This window comes from Oratosquilla oratoria, unplaced genomic scaffold, assembly GCF_046742065.1.
Source record: "Oratosquilla oratoria isolate Oo_2021 unplaced genomic scaffold, ASM4674206v1 SCAFFOLD238, whole genome shotgun sequence".
NCBI classification, from domain to species: domain Eukaryota; kingdom Metazoa; phylum Arthropoda; class Malacostraca; order Stomatopoda; family Squillidae; genus Oratosquilla; species Oratosquilla oratoria.
The window spans coordinates 62,501-76,273 of record NW_027467590.1 but is presented as its reverse complement, the minus strand read 5'-3'; the positions used below and the strand labels follow the sequence as shown (position 1 = coordinate 76,273).

The window sequence follows — 13,773 nt, the reverse complement described above, 5'->3', positions numbered from 1 at the left end:
GCTTCTGACCCAGGGCAGTGGACAAGGTGCAGGGATGACCCGTCATCCAGGAGGTGCTAAGATGAGAGGGAGGGTGGAGGGGTGTGGAGTTTATTCAGGGATGGAATGGGTGAAAATGATTTTATGTCTTTTCCTTTTTGGCTACCCCCCTTGTAAGGGGGAAAAAGCCTTGGTATATGTATGTATGTATAAATTGTCTTTTATTTTGTTGAATAAATCTTAACTAAACTAAAACATTCATTTTAATATGAATGATGATAATATTACTTAGTGATACTTATTTGAAACTGAATTAATTTTTTTCTGGCTTTAGCAACGACCGCCATGTAATGTGACTTTTTTCTGTGACTTTTACTATCCAGAATATTTTTTTCCCTATGGCTTTAATACTGGTCGCATCGTTCATTATAGCTTACATAACAAACTACAAATTAGTGTATGGTTCAAATTTAGTCTCCATGCTTAATTTCCCATTATCACGTTTATATTTGAATTCCTGTATTGTGCCAGGTTGGGCACAAGCTTTATGCATCGATATGGAGAACTATAATTTTCCTTACATCCTTTACATTAGACACGTAGTTGTATTTGAGTGACATGTAAAAAATTATATTTCCTTGTGTGTTAATCGAACGTGTTTTTGTGTTGTTTTCATATATCCACATGCTACTGAATGATATATAAATATCAAGAAAATAAGTAATTATCGTACGTCAGGGAACGCTGTGCCTAAGCTGTTCAAAACATTTAAAAACTAAAGCTGTTGTTTAAAAAAACACTTAACTAGTAATCAGATAACAAATGGTACATCAAAATGTGACTTTTATTGGTAATTATGTTAATTATAATATACTGTACTCGAAAAGATACGTTTATACGGTGTAGAAAAAATTATACGCTCAAGTTTCAGCTTTCTTTTTGCGATAAGCCGATAATAATATAAAAAAAAAAGATATTTTTATATTTTACTGAATATGTTAGGGCATGGTATTCTTATATACATTCAAGAATAAAAAATTAGAACCAACATTTTGTCAAAGTTTGACAAGTATATCTTGCTATGAAAGTCTGCACACGCCCGAGAAAATGTATGCCCCGGTATGGCAACACTCCCATCATACACGGCAGTGTAGAAAACGCGTCTTCACCGTTCACAACTACACTCAGATGCTCAGACAGGCTAGATGGGTGTGCCCGTGCCGTTGAAGTTTGTCGTAGCTTTTAGAAAATGATATATTTTTTTTGTATTATACATAGTGCGTAATCACTATCAACATTTGACGCTGAGTTAAGACTTGTCATGTTACATGAAGGTTAGTTCGGTATCGGTAGAAAAAGATTGTTCAGTGACTGTAGGCACAAGTTTGTTGAAATCTGCTGCTTCTGCCTATCGGTAAGTACTGCAAACCTGATTCACTGATGCTATTTCTGTTTTTATCTGCATCTATGTTTTTCTTTCTTTTTCAGAGTGGTAATAGTAATTAGTTATTGATGATCTTATGAATATGCCCTGTAAGCCAGTGGGCGGGCACTGATCCAAGTATTCTGACCGTGTTGTTGCCCACTCGTATGTCAAGACCGAAATATATATATATATATATATATATATATATATATATATATATATATATATATATATATATATATATATATATATATATATATATAAGACGATTAGTACTTCACCGCCGGTATTCAACCAGCTCGTATATTTTTCTATCGGAATGGAAATGAGGGGTAAAAAAAATAATGATCAACGTTCCTTTTTGGGTGAAGAATAGTCTTCAATAGTTACATGTATCATTAGTCATTATTACTATTAGTCATTATTATCATCAATATTATCATTATTATTATTATTTGCGGTCAAGAATGCTGGTGACCGGTAGCAATTGATGGACTCGGTCCCGAAATCCCTGGGCAGTGGAAGGAGGAGGGGGTGGTTGAGGGGCACGAAAATTCTCGTATACTGGGAAATTGGTGACGGTGGATAGCTGCGGTTTTGGAGCCAAGCTCCAAGAAATTTGGAACGCCGGCCGAGACCACGCACGTTCTCTTCAAGCCGAGCGTGTATTTTCGATTTCGAAGGACCAGAGAAATGTTTCTCAATAGAGGGGAGCAAACTCGTGCAAATCCCAACTGAGATTCATCAATTTTTATCTTCAATATTATGAAAATTCACAGTAATTCACTTATCAACTATCTGGGCAAGATATACGTATTTGGTTGTCCTACCTGGGTAGCCCTGCTAACACTATATAATAATACCTCTGATTATCCCTTTGGTCTCTCCTCTAATAGTGGTGATGTTTTCAAATGAGTGGATGCCCTCAGTTGAACAAGATGCTGTTGCTATTCTTGTATCTAGGAGCGGCTGGAACCATGCCTGTCCTCAGTCGATAGCACTGAACACGTGATGGAGGAGGGGAATCGCGCTCAATTATTTCTTTTCCCCGATTTCGTCGGTCTTTCAACTTCATACACGTATTGAATCATTGGAGTGGGTTTGGCAATGAACCCCGATTGAACTTGCAGATTCTGATTTTGGGGCATTTCACTAAACAACAGTTCGGAGCGCGTCACGAAACACATTTCTAGTTACAGTAAGTTTCCGGGACACTCTAAACACAAATCACTGCAACTTGGTTGGCGATGGCCAACGATGAGAATAATGTGTTCATGTTCACTGTCGAGGATGCGAGGTCCTCAGACGTGGTCTCTTGGAGAGTGTGTCCCACTGCGAGGACATGATGCCTACTGCGTGATACTACTGGCACTAAGCATGAGGTCCAGTGCACTGTTTTTCGGTAGACACTTTTCCAATCGTTAAATTGCGAGAGGAATGCAGCGTCACGTCTGGGCAGAAGTTGAGGCATTTCTAATAGTCTTGTGAGGTAGTTACTAGTTACGAGAAAGGGATACATGATCCTAACTAGCCTAATTAAGACTAGCATAAACGAGAAGTGGCAAGCGCGGTGGGGAGGTAAGCGGAACAAATGAGAAACAAAATCAAATGGTACATGGGTAAAATATACCAATCCAAATCACAAAGTACAAGAATACAAATTTGTAATAGGGTGAATTAGTTAAAATAATTGAGAAGTTGAAACATTTCAATCTCAACATTATAACATCTGTGATGACTTCAATCATGAGCATACAAAGACATCTTGGAAGACAAGGGAGGGGAGATTCCTGAGTAAATAGAAGATACTTAAATTCGATAAGGCACTGTAACCGTTTAGCACTAAACTCTCACAACAGTTGCTGGCAAGAAGAGAGAGGGAAAATACCAAGAAGTAGTTACTGGAGGCCTTAAGACTTCCAGCGATTCTATAGAGCGAAGGAAAGTAATAGCCAAAGGGGCTGAAAAGAGACGAGAAAATGGGAAGAACTAGGCAGTGTGTCACAACGCCAAAGTTGTGACAGACTCCATCATTAATGCAAGCATAGACCTATAAGACTGTGGACAAAGAAATAACGGATATAAGGGTGATAAAGACAAGTAGATAAACTACTAACCCCAACACCAAAATCCGCTTCATCACAAACTACAAAACCTCAAAAACACAACCTGAGGAAGATGTGTGTCTCCCTACTTTAGTGTGTCATTGTCATCAGTTTGCCTCGTCGACGAGTGTCAACCAGCTATCCCCGCTGACCATTTCGAAAACATAGTCTTAGCACCTCCAGAATGACACCATTAAGAAAGAAACGCAGGGAATACAATACAACACCGACCTTACTAGACATACAGGGTGGTCCGAATGTCTTGTTACCATTACTAATAGAAGTATAAGTAATAAAGTAATACAAAACTCATGTCCTGGGTTCAGGCTGCTTGTAAGTGTATGGGCACATGAGTGTGTGCATTCAGGCAAGAGCATGGACTTCGCTGAAAGATTTGGCAAACCAGCTCCTCCGAAGATGACAATACTCCGATAGGAACATTTTATTCTAGTGTTCTTATTTTGTTCTATTGTTCTTACAGTGAATAAGCTGAATCCAGGAAATACATTTTGTATTACTGTAATTACTGTAATACCTCTATTGGAAGGGGTAACAAGACATTCTGATCACCCTGTACATTAAACGAGAACATGCAGTTGTGTTTATCTGCCCAGAGAAACACCTCATGATGATCATAGCCGGTGGAAGGAATTGCGAGGCCCAATTAAAATAAGGAATATGATTTTTTTTATTTTTTTTTTATTCTTTGATATAAGTTAAGGCCTGGGAGCCCAAACATTTCCGCGCGGAGCGTACCTTGAGGCGAGGGGCTACACACACACACACACACACACACACACACACACACACACACTTCAGCGAATGGACGGCTTGGATGACGTTCTGAAGAAAACTGAAGTCTGTGGATCCCAACGCAAAGAGAAGTGCCTAGTGTTTTTGCAGGGTGGGGGGGAAATTGCTCGTGGAGTAGTGGGAAAGTAGGGAAAGAGGAAAAGGGGAGGGATTACTGAGGGAAATGGAAGGAAATGAGGAGGGAGTAGACTTGGCCCAGCCAGACAAGCGGAAGGTAAACAAACGACTGAGTGAGGATGACATGTCTAATAAAAATGTAAAGATTAGAAGTATAGAGAGGAGCAATACAGAAGAAAGTGACGAGAATATGTTCCAGGGATTTAAAGAGGGTGGGGGGGACACAACCCCCCCCCCCGACTGATAAGACTAGAGGAGAGAGTTGATAAGGTGATCGAGGACTTGGAGCGTAAGTTAGGTAACGTAGACTCCATTTTCCAGAGAATTGAAAGGTTGGAACAACTAGAGAAGGCTAACAGAAACTTAACTGAAGAAATAGAGGACCTAAAAAGACAGTTAGGAAATGTAAAGGAGGAGAATGACAAATTGAAGAACCAAAGTAAAGAAAAAAGAAAGAAAATAGCTACAGAAGCTAAAAATTGGAGAATAACTCAAGAAGGGAATAAGGTTTCATTCACTGACATAGTCAAACAGCAATTGAAAGAACATAATGAAGACTCAGTTATTAAAGTGATGAGACAGAAGGAGAATATAGTAAGAGAATTAGCTGACAAAAAGAAATGTATAATTATATTAGGAATGGAAGAGAAACATAACCCAGATAGAACCGCAAGAATCAAGGAGGAAAATGAAAGAGTAAGCAGTTTATTAAAATTAGTCCAGGAAGATGAACCAGAAATTATAAAGGAAATTGAGGAAAAATTCAGACTCGGAAAATATAGTACAGATAAGACCAGACCAATTAAGATTAAATTCAGGTCACAAACAACGGCAGAGAAAATTCTATCCAAGACAGGGAAACTAGCAACAAATGATCAATATAAAAAGGTATGGATAAAAAGAGAAATGAATAAGGAGGAAAGAGAGGCAGAAAAGCAGAAAAGAATTGAAGCTAAGGCAAAAAAACGAGGAAAGAACGGAGTCAGAGAAAGAGAGATTCTATTGGAGAGTAGTGAACATGAAAATAAAGCAGTTCGACATACTAAAGAAAAACATAAGGGAAACAGAGAATACAATGGAAGTGGCAGAAAACTAAGAGTGTCTTACACAAATATAGATGGATTGATAACAGGATTGAATGAACTGAATGATTATTTGAAAGAAAAAGAACCGGACATAATGGGAATTGTAGAAACAAAATTAAAAGGCCCACTACCACCCAACAGTGTAGGACATGATACATACAATTATTGGATTAGAAACAGAGAGAAAAAACAAGGGGGTGGAGTTATGTTCCTGACTAAGAAGGATATAAACGTGAAAGGTGTCATATATGGAAAGAATACAGTAGAAATTATTATGATAGAAGTGGAAGACCGAGATAAGAAGAGCAGAAAATTTGTGATCAATTATGTGCCTCCGAAAACAGCCTCATGGGAGGAGAGTGAACATAAAAGTATGTTAGAGGACACAAAGATAGCATTAACTAAAATAATGGAAGACGGAGGAAGAATAGTTATGATGGGCGACTTTAATTGCAAAGAAATCTGCTGGGAAGAAATGACAGTAAAGAGTGGTGATGACTCATGGGGAAATGCTCTACTTGAGATGATTACTGACCATTCAATGACACAATGGATACAAGAGAACACTAGGTATAGAAATGAAGAAGAACCATCGAGGCTAGACTTAATAATTACATCTGAACCTAGAATAGTGGACAAGATTGAATATAAAACACCAATAGGTAAAAGTGACCACATATTGATTGAACTGGAACTTAATGAAGAAAAATATATGAAAAGAAATGAACAATATAGAAGAGGAAGAATGATGTATGAAAAAACAAACTTTGATAAAATAAGAGAATTCTTCCAACAAGAAAACTGGGAAGAAATATACAAAGAAGAAACAACAGTGGAAGAGAAATGGAATATTTTGACAAAAATTTACAAAAAAGGAGTGGAAAAGTATGTCCCAAGACAAAAACAAGAAAAAGAATATGTAAAATGCTGGTACAACAAAAGTTGTAGGGAGTTAAAGGACAAAAGAGACAAAGCCTGGAACAGATGGAAAAAAGACAGAAGACCTGAAAAATGGAAAATATATACTGGTTATAGAAATGAATATGTACAAAAGTGCAGAGAGGAAAAAAGAAAATATGAAAAAGATGTTATAGAAAAGTGTAAAGATCAACCAAAACTATTCTACAGATTTGTAAACAATAAACTGAAAAACAAACAAGACTTAGAGAAATTAAGACAAGGAGGAGTTGAATACACTGAGGAAATGGAAATGGCAGAAATTATGAACAAACATTTTAAATCAGTGTTTACAAGGGAAAATATACAACCTGAAGAGATTGAGTGGAAGGAAAAAGTCCCCCCTATGGAAGAAATAGAAGTAACAAAGAATGAAATATTGACACACTTGGGTAATTTTGATGTCAGAAAATCGCATGGGCCAGATGAAATAGCAAACTGGATTCTGAAAGAATGCAGGAATGAACTGGCAGACAAAATACATAGCATAATAAGCAGTTCCTTAAAAGAAGGAAAAGTTCCAGAAGATTGGAAAAAAGCAAATATAGTACCTATATATAAAGGAGGAAATAAAGAAGAACCTACCAACTATAGACCAGTCTCTCTAACAAGTACAATAGCAAAAATATGTGAAAGAATTATCAAAAGTAGATGGGTAAAATACTTGGAAAAAAACAACGTACTAAATCCAAGGCAATTTGGATTCAGACAAGGACGATCATGCGTCACCAATTTAATATGTTTCTATTCAAGGCTAATAGATATAATACAAGAAAGAGATGGATGGGCTGATTGTGCATTTCTAGACCTAAAAAAGCTTTTGACAAAGTACCACATAAGAAGTTGCTTAAGAAATTAGAATATGAAGGAGGAATACAAGGTAAATTGCTAAATTGGATGGAAGACTTTTTGCAAGAAAGAAAAATGAGAGTAGTGATAAGAGATCAGCACTCAAAATGGAATGAAGTAATAAGCGGTGTCCCGCAGGGAACAGTTCTGGCCCCAATAATGTCTGCTATATATATTAATGATATGGATGAAGGAATTGAAAGCTATATGAGCTTCTTTGCAGATGATGCAAAACTACTGAAAAGAGTGAAAACTGAAGAAGATTGTGAATCACTACAGAGAGATCTAAATAAAGTACAAGAATGGAGTAGGAAGTGGGAGATGGAGTTCAATACAAAAAAGTGTAGTATAATGGAATTTGGAAAAAGCAAAAACAGAATAACAGGATCATATAATTTGGGAGAAGAAGGAATAAAAAAAGTAGAAAATGAGAAGGACCTGGGAGTCATTGTTATGAATAATATGTCACCTGAGAAACATATAAATAAGATTTTTGGAGAAACTTATAATTTAATAAGAACAATCAAAGTGGCATTTACATACCTGGATGAAGAAATGGTGAGGAAAATCCTAATCACCCTGATAAGACCAAGATTGGAATATGCAGCAACGATATGGTCACCAAGTACAAAAAAAATGTATAAAAAAACTTGAAAGAATACAAAGAGCAATTACAAAACTGGCACCAACACTCTCAAAACTATCATATGAAGAGAGACTACAAAAACTTAAACTACAGACACTAGAGCAAAGAAGAGAGAGAGGAGATTTGATAGCTATTTACAGAATCATGAAAGGCATCGAAATTACTGATAGAGAGAATCTGATAAAATGGGATGACAGAAATACAAGAGGACACGGAAAGAAAATAAAAAAAGACAGCTATAGAAGAGATTTTAAAAAGAACAGCTTTCCTCACAGAGCAATAGACAGTTGGAACAAGTTAGATGAGAAAGTGGTGTGTGCAAAAACAATACATGAATTTAAAAATAGTTTAGATAAAATGAGATATGAAGACGGGACCCCACGAGCATAGCTCCCCTTCCCGTAAAATACAACTAGGTAAATACAACTAGGTAAATACACACACACACACACACACACACACATATATATATATATATATATATATATATATATATATATATGTGTGTGTGTGTGTGTGTGTGTGTAGGTTGTGTTACTCTACATTTGGAATTGGTGGTGCAGGAAACTAAGGCGGAGTTCTTGGCTTTAATTCTCCTGGCTCAGCTCTGTTCTAACTATAATATACACGGCAAGCCCTCAGGAAAGCTCGGAGGTTTGCCAGAAACATTCTATCAACATAATTACAAAGATTGCCAATTTATGAAATAAGGAGGCTGTTGCCATATCTGACCTGAGCGTCTAGAATCATTTGTTATCAATTAAAAGGGGAGGTTGTCAAGAAAGGTCAGTTAGCTTGGTTGCCGAACACTGGAAGGTCCCTAGGGAGACGGTAGTCTTGATTGACACAACCATCTCGTAGCATATGTGTGCGTGTATGTGCACGCTAGTATCGAAGTGTTGAATACATTGAATACATGGATGTTAACATGGCTCAGGCAAGAATATACATTCTATGAACTTCTTGCTCAATTTCTAAGATCATAGTGGTGAAGGGGATCTAGAGGTTTTGGTTGAGAGGATTGTTGACTGTCCTCTATTGCAGGAATATTGTGATTCTGGTAAGTAACGGTCTCTATGTCGAGGCGACGGGGCACATGTTTGATATGGTTTTTATGTAAGACAGTCTTCGTAAGATTGTGCAAACGGAGTGCTTTAACTTTGTTCTTTGATTCATGCCCAATGATACGATAGGGTCCAGAGAATTTAGTGAAAAGCTTGGTGGTGGGGATGTCGTTAAGGGTGTAAACAATGTCTCTAATTTCAAGGTTACAAGCTCTTGCAAACGGACCATTTCGTCCTTAGGTGAAGAGTATTATGTATTCTTTTGAACAAATTATTGAAATCTGCTACTTTGACCTTTACGTAATCATTGAAATTGTAAATGGGAGGTAATTCTGAAAGATCATAATGGAGCCGTTTGTCTGAGTCAGAGGACAAAATGAGGAGATTCCGCTATTGACTTATTAATGGAACTATTTATGCAAGCTTGAATCATGGGGACATGTTCATCCCAAGAAGGATGAAGATCAGAAGCACGATGTAAAACATTGAGAATATTTCTATTCTGGCGTTCAACTAAGCCATTTGAGCTAAGGTGATAAGCAGTAGTGTTTCATTTCTTGATTTGAAAGTATTTACAGATTAGCGAAAGAATCTCATTGTTGAATTCAGTTCCGTTGTCCGAAATCAGAGTTTTGGGTGTAGTGAAGGGGCATATGAGTTTATCAGTAAGGGTCTGTGACACGTGTTGTGCTGTTTTGTCTGATAGTGGTGAAAGAATACAGAATCGTGAGAAATGGTTGACACAGACAGAGATACTGGTTTCCGGTATGTGTAAATGGTAACTTGAAAAGATCAAGAGTGACTGTGTCGAATGGTTTAGAATAGCGCTTTTCAAACTGTGGGTCCCGACCCGTCAGTGGGTCGTGTGAAAAATAAAATGGGCCGTGACAAAAAAAGAAAGGAAATAGAAATACGCAAGTGAGAGCAAGGCGGAGGAGGAGGAGGAAAAGATTATTAAAAATTAAATTTTCCTGAAACATATATATTTTTTATTTCTGTCTCTCTCCCTTTCCCCTTCTTCCCCCCCCCCTCTCTCTCTCTCTCTCTCTCTCTCTCTCTCTCTCTCTCTCTCTCTCTCTCTCTCTCTCTCTCTCTATATATATATATATATATATATATATATATATATATATATATATATATATATATATATATATATAAAATAAGGTTGTTCAAATATTGGAACAACCTGATTTGATGAGTGACGATTGAATAGCTAGTCGACAGTTCCGATCTAGACATATTTTTTATTTTTCCCTGTCTTAACTAATTTCATATGTTTACCTTTTATCTTCCCGTCCGTCTAATAATTTGTTAGTGAACGCCGACTTACTCTCCGCACTCATAGATATCGTACTATATCTAGTTGTATATATATATATATATATATATATATATATATATATATATATATATATATATATATATATATATTTCTGTCTTCACAGTTCAAAGTGTGAACATAATCATTCATGATTCACCAGTCGGCCAGATACCATTACACAGGGGAACACTTTTTCAGTAACTTTAAGTTGCATTGGATATTTTAACGAATTTTGAAAGAGTTTTAGGCGCTGATTTCAAATCTGAAATTAGTTTTTCTCTACAAACTCTAGTTTGTATGCAATTTGAGGTTAATGAAATTGTACATATGTGAACTTGCGTAAACCATGTATAAGCATTTTAACGTCCATATATATAGATAGCTTCTAATATTTTGATCATTCTTCTTTTGCTTCAGTTCAAACATGGCTTCCAGAATGAGACATCATTGCAGAAACAAGCCTGATGCCTTCTGCTACATATGTGGATGCTACACACTCAATCGTCAGAGACGTAACATATCCTCGTTCGTCAAGCGTGCCTACAAGGCATATTTTGAAGTTCATCTTGGTGATCAAGACAAGCAATGGGCTCCTCATGTTGTGTGCCACAATTGTGAGGAAATGCTTCGAGACTGGACCAAAGGAAAACGCAAAGGTCTGCCTTTTGGAGTTCCAATGATTTGGCGCGAACCCACCAACCATGTAACTGACTGTTATTTCTGCATGGTAAACACAACGGGTGTTGGGAAGAAAAACCGACATAAGATTACGTATCCGAACATTCCCTCAGCTATTCGGCCTGTTCCGCACTCTGAAGAAGTACCTGTTCCAGTTTTCAAAGGCTTGCCTTCATTGGACGATAAAGACATTGGACATGATACAAGCCAGCAAGACAGTTGTGACAGTGAATTGTCAGAAAAGTGTTTACAATCGGAGGACTGTTCTTCAGACACTGAACCTTTCCCCGTCCCTAAGCCTCTTCCCCAGGCTGAACTGAATGATTTAGTGCGGGATTTAGGTCTTTCAAAGAAAGCAGCAGAGCTTTTGGCATCAAGATTACAAGGCAGAAATCTTGTTGATCACTCTGTTAAAGTATCATATTTCAGAAAGCGTGACCAGCTTTTTGTGACCTTTTCAAAAGACAGACAGTTTGTTTACTGCCATGACATCCCAGGGCTTCTCAAAGAACTGGGTGTACCTTACTATAGTCCTGCTGAATGGAGACTTTTTTTTTTTTAGACAGTTCAAAACGCAGTCTAAAGTGTGTTCTTTTACATAATGGCAATGTTTATGGAGCAGTACCTGTCGGTCACTCAGTGCATTTGCGGGAAGACTATGATGATATGAGAATGGTCATGGACTTATTAAAGTATCATGAGCACAATTGGATAATTTGTGTAGACTTAAAGATGGTCAACTTTCTTCTTGGACAACAGAAAGGTTTCACCAAGTTTCCATGTTTCCTCTGTATGTGGGACAGCCGAGCACGAGACAGACATTGGGTCCAGAAGGACTGGCCTATTCGTGACACCCTTGAAGCAGGCATGCCAAATATCATACAAGACCCAATTGTAAACAGAGATAAGATCATCTTTCCTCTTCACATCAAATTAGGTTTGATGAAACAATTTGTCAAGGCACTGGAAACCGAAGGTGAATGTTTCCAACACATCATCACAGCTTTACCAGGGTTATCATTTGAGAAGATCAAAGCAGGCGTGTTTGATGGCCCACAGATTCGAACCCTAATTCGTGATGATCAGTTTGTTGCTAAGATGACCGCTTTAGAAAGGGCAGCATGGTTATCCTTTGTGGCAGTCGTTCAGAACTTCCTTGGAAACAATAAGGCGGAGAACTACAGTGAACTTGTGAACAGAATGCTCCTCGCTTTTCGTGATCTCGGGTGCAACATGAGCATCAAGCTTCATTTTTTGAACAGCCACCTTGATCAGTTCCCTGACAACCTGGGGGCTGTGAGTGACGAACAAGGAGAACGATTCCACCAAGACCTAAAGATCATGGAAGAACGCTACCAAGGGCGCTGGGACAAAAGTATGATGGCTGACTACTGCTGGAGCATTAAACGAAATTGCCCAGATGAAATGTACAAACGCAAAAGTTACAAACGCAAATTCCTGCCTGAAAAAAAATACACAAAGAAATTGATAAGCTTCCATCAGCTGTGGTGATGTTCTGAAGGATGCTAATCTAACTTTGGGATAGCTGTTCTGTTAATGTTCTGTTTCTTTTGCCTTAATAAATGTACAGAAATGGCTTTCATACTGTTTTAAGATTCAAGTGAACAAAAGAATTGTGGCTGATATTGCAATTTCCTATAATAACGAAAATTTAAAAAATAAATAAAAATGTCAAATTGCATAAAATCTGTAGCTTGCAGACAAAACCCGACTTCAGATTTGAAATCAGCACACTCAAGTTGACTATAGAAAAGTCTTTTTTTAAATGCAACAAAATGAGTGTTCCCCAGTGTTATCAGTTGCTTCATCTTCGTCGATAGCAGACCTAGTTAACCTTGGAATTTATAGTTCTCACCCTGAAGAAGCCTCCGTGAGAGGCGAAAAGACTTAAGTTTTCGGTGTTTTTGTCAACAGCTTTTGTACTGTTACATTGTGTCATTATAACCATTGGCATTCAGCAGCGTCTTTTACTCCACCTCTTCTCCATGATTTTGAAATCATGAATGATTATGTTCACACTTTGAACTGTGAAGACAGAAAAATATTCTTCAATCTGAAGAATTTGAATCTACAGATAGCCAAAGCTATTAGCGCAGTTGACTTCAATCAAAATTGTCTACGTGAAAACCTGTGCCCTAGAAATATATATATATATATATATATATATATATATATATATATATATATATATATATATATATACATATATAATCAAATCAAATCAGCCATCCTGAGTCCACTGCTGACAATAGATATAGGGCTTCACCGAATATAAGGTGACACCAAAGAAATATCTCACCGGAAACCTTTTTGGCAAGAAGGTGAGATTACTGCCAACCCCCCCTTCATAACCAACATGAATATACTGTATATATATATAATATATATATATATATATGTGTGTGTGTGTGTGTTTATATATAAACACACATTATTATACATGTGTATATATGTATATATATATTATATATATATATATATATATGTGTGTGTTTGTGTATATATATCTATATAATATTACACCTGTGGATCGCAGTAAAAAAAAAAAAAAAAAGTTTGAAAACGCTGGTTTAGAAGGTATAGGATAAGTTAGGATTGGACCATGACCGCTGATATGACCTTTGTGAATTGCGCATGTGTGGCAAGCGTCAATGTAAGCGTGTATATCCTTCCTCATGGTTAACCAGAAATAGTGCAATCCAGCTTGTG

General features: G+C 37.2%; 1 protein-coding gene across 2 annotated transcripts in view; it reads left to right on the top strand.

Moving 5' to 3' along the window:
* LOC143022944 (uncharacterized) overlaps positions 1-13,773 on the top strand; it is an 89,668-nt gene that overhangs the window by 16,475 nt on the left and 59,420 nt on the right. Inside the window, exon 1 of one of the 2 annotated variants that reach the window (XM_076181362.1) lies at positions 1,138-1,393. The exons of the other annotated variant lie outside the window; for it this stretch is intronic. The gene's annotated coding sequence lies outside the window, so the exon portion shown is untranslated. Of the gene's footprint in view, positions 1-1,137; positions 1,394-13,773 lie in introns of those variants that run through there. 2 annotated transcript variants of the gene reach the window in all.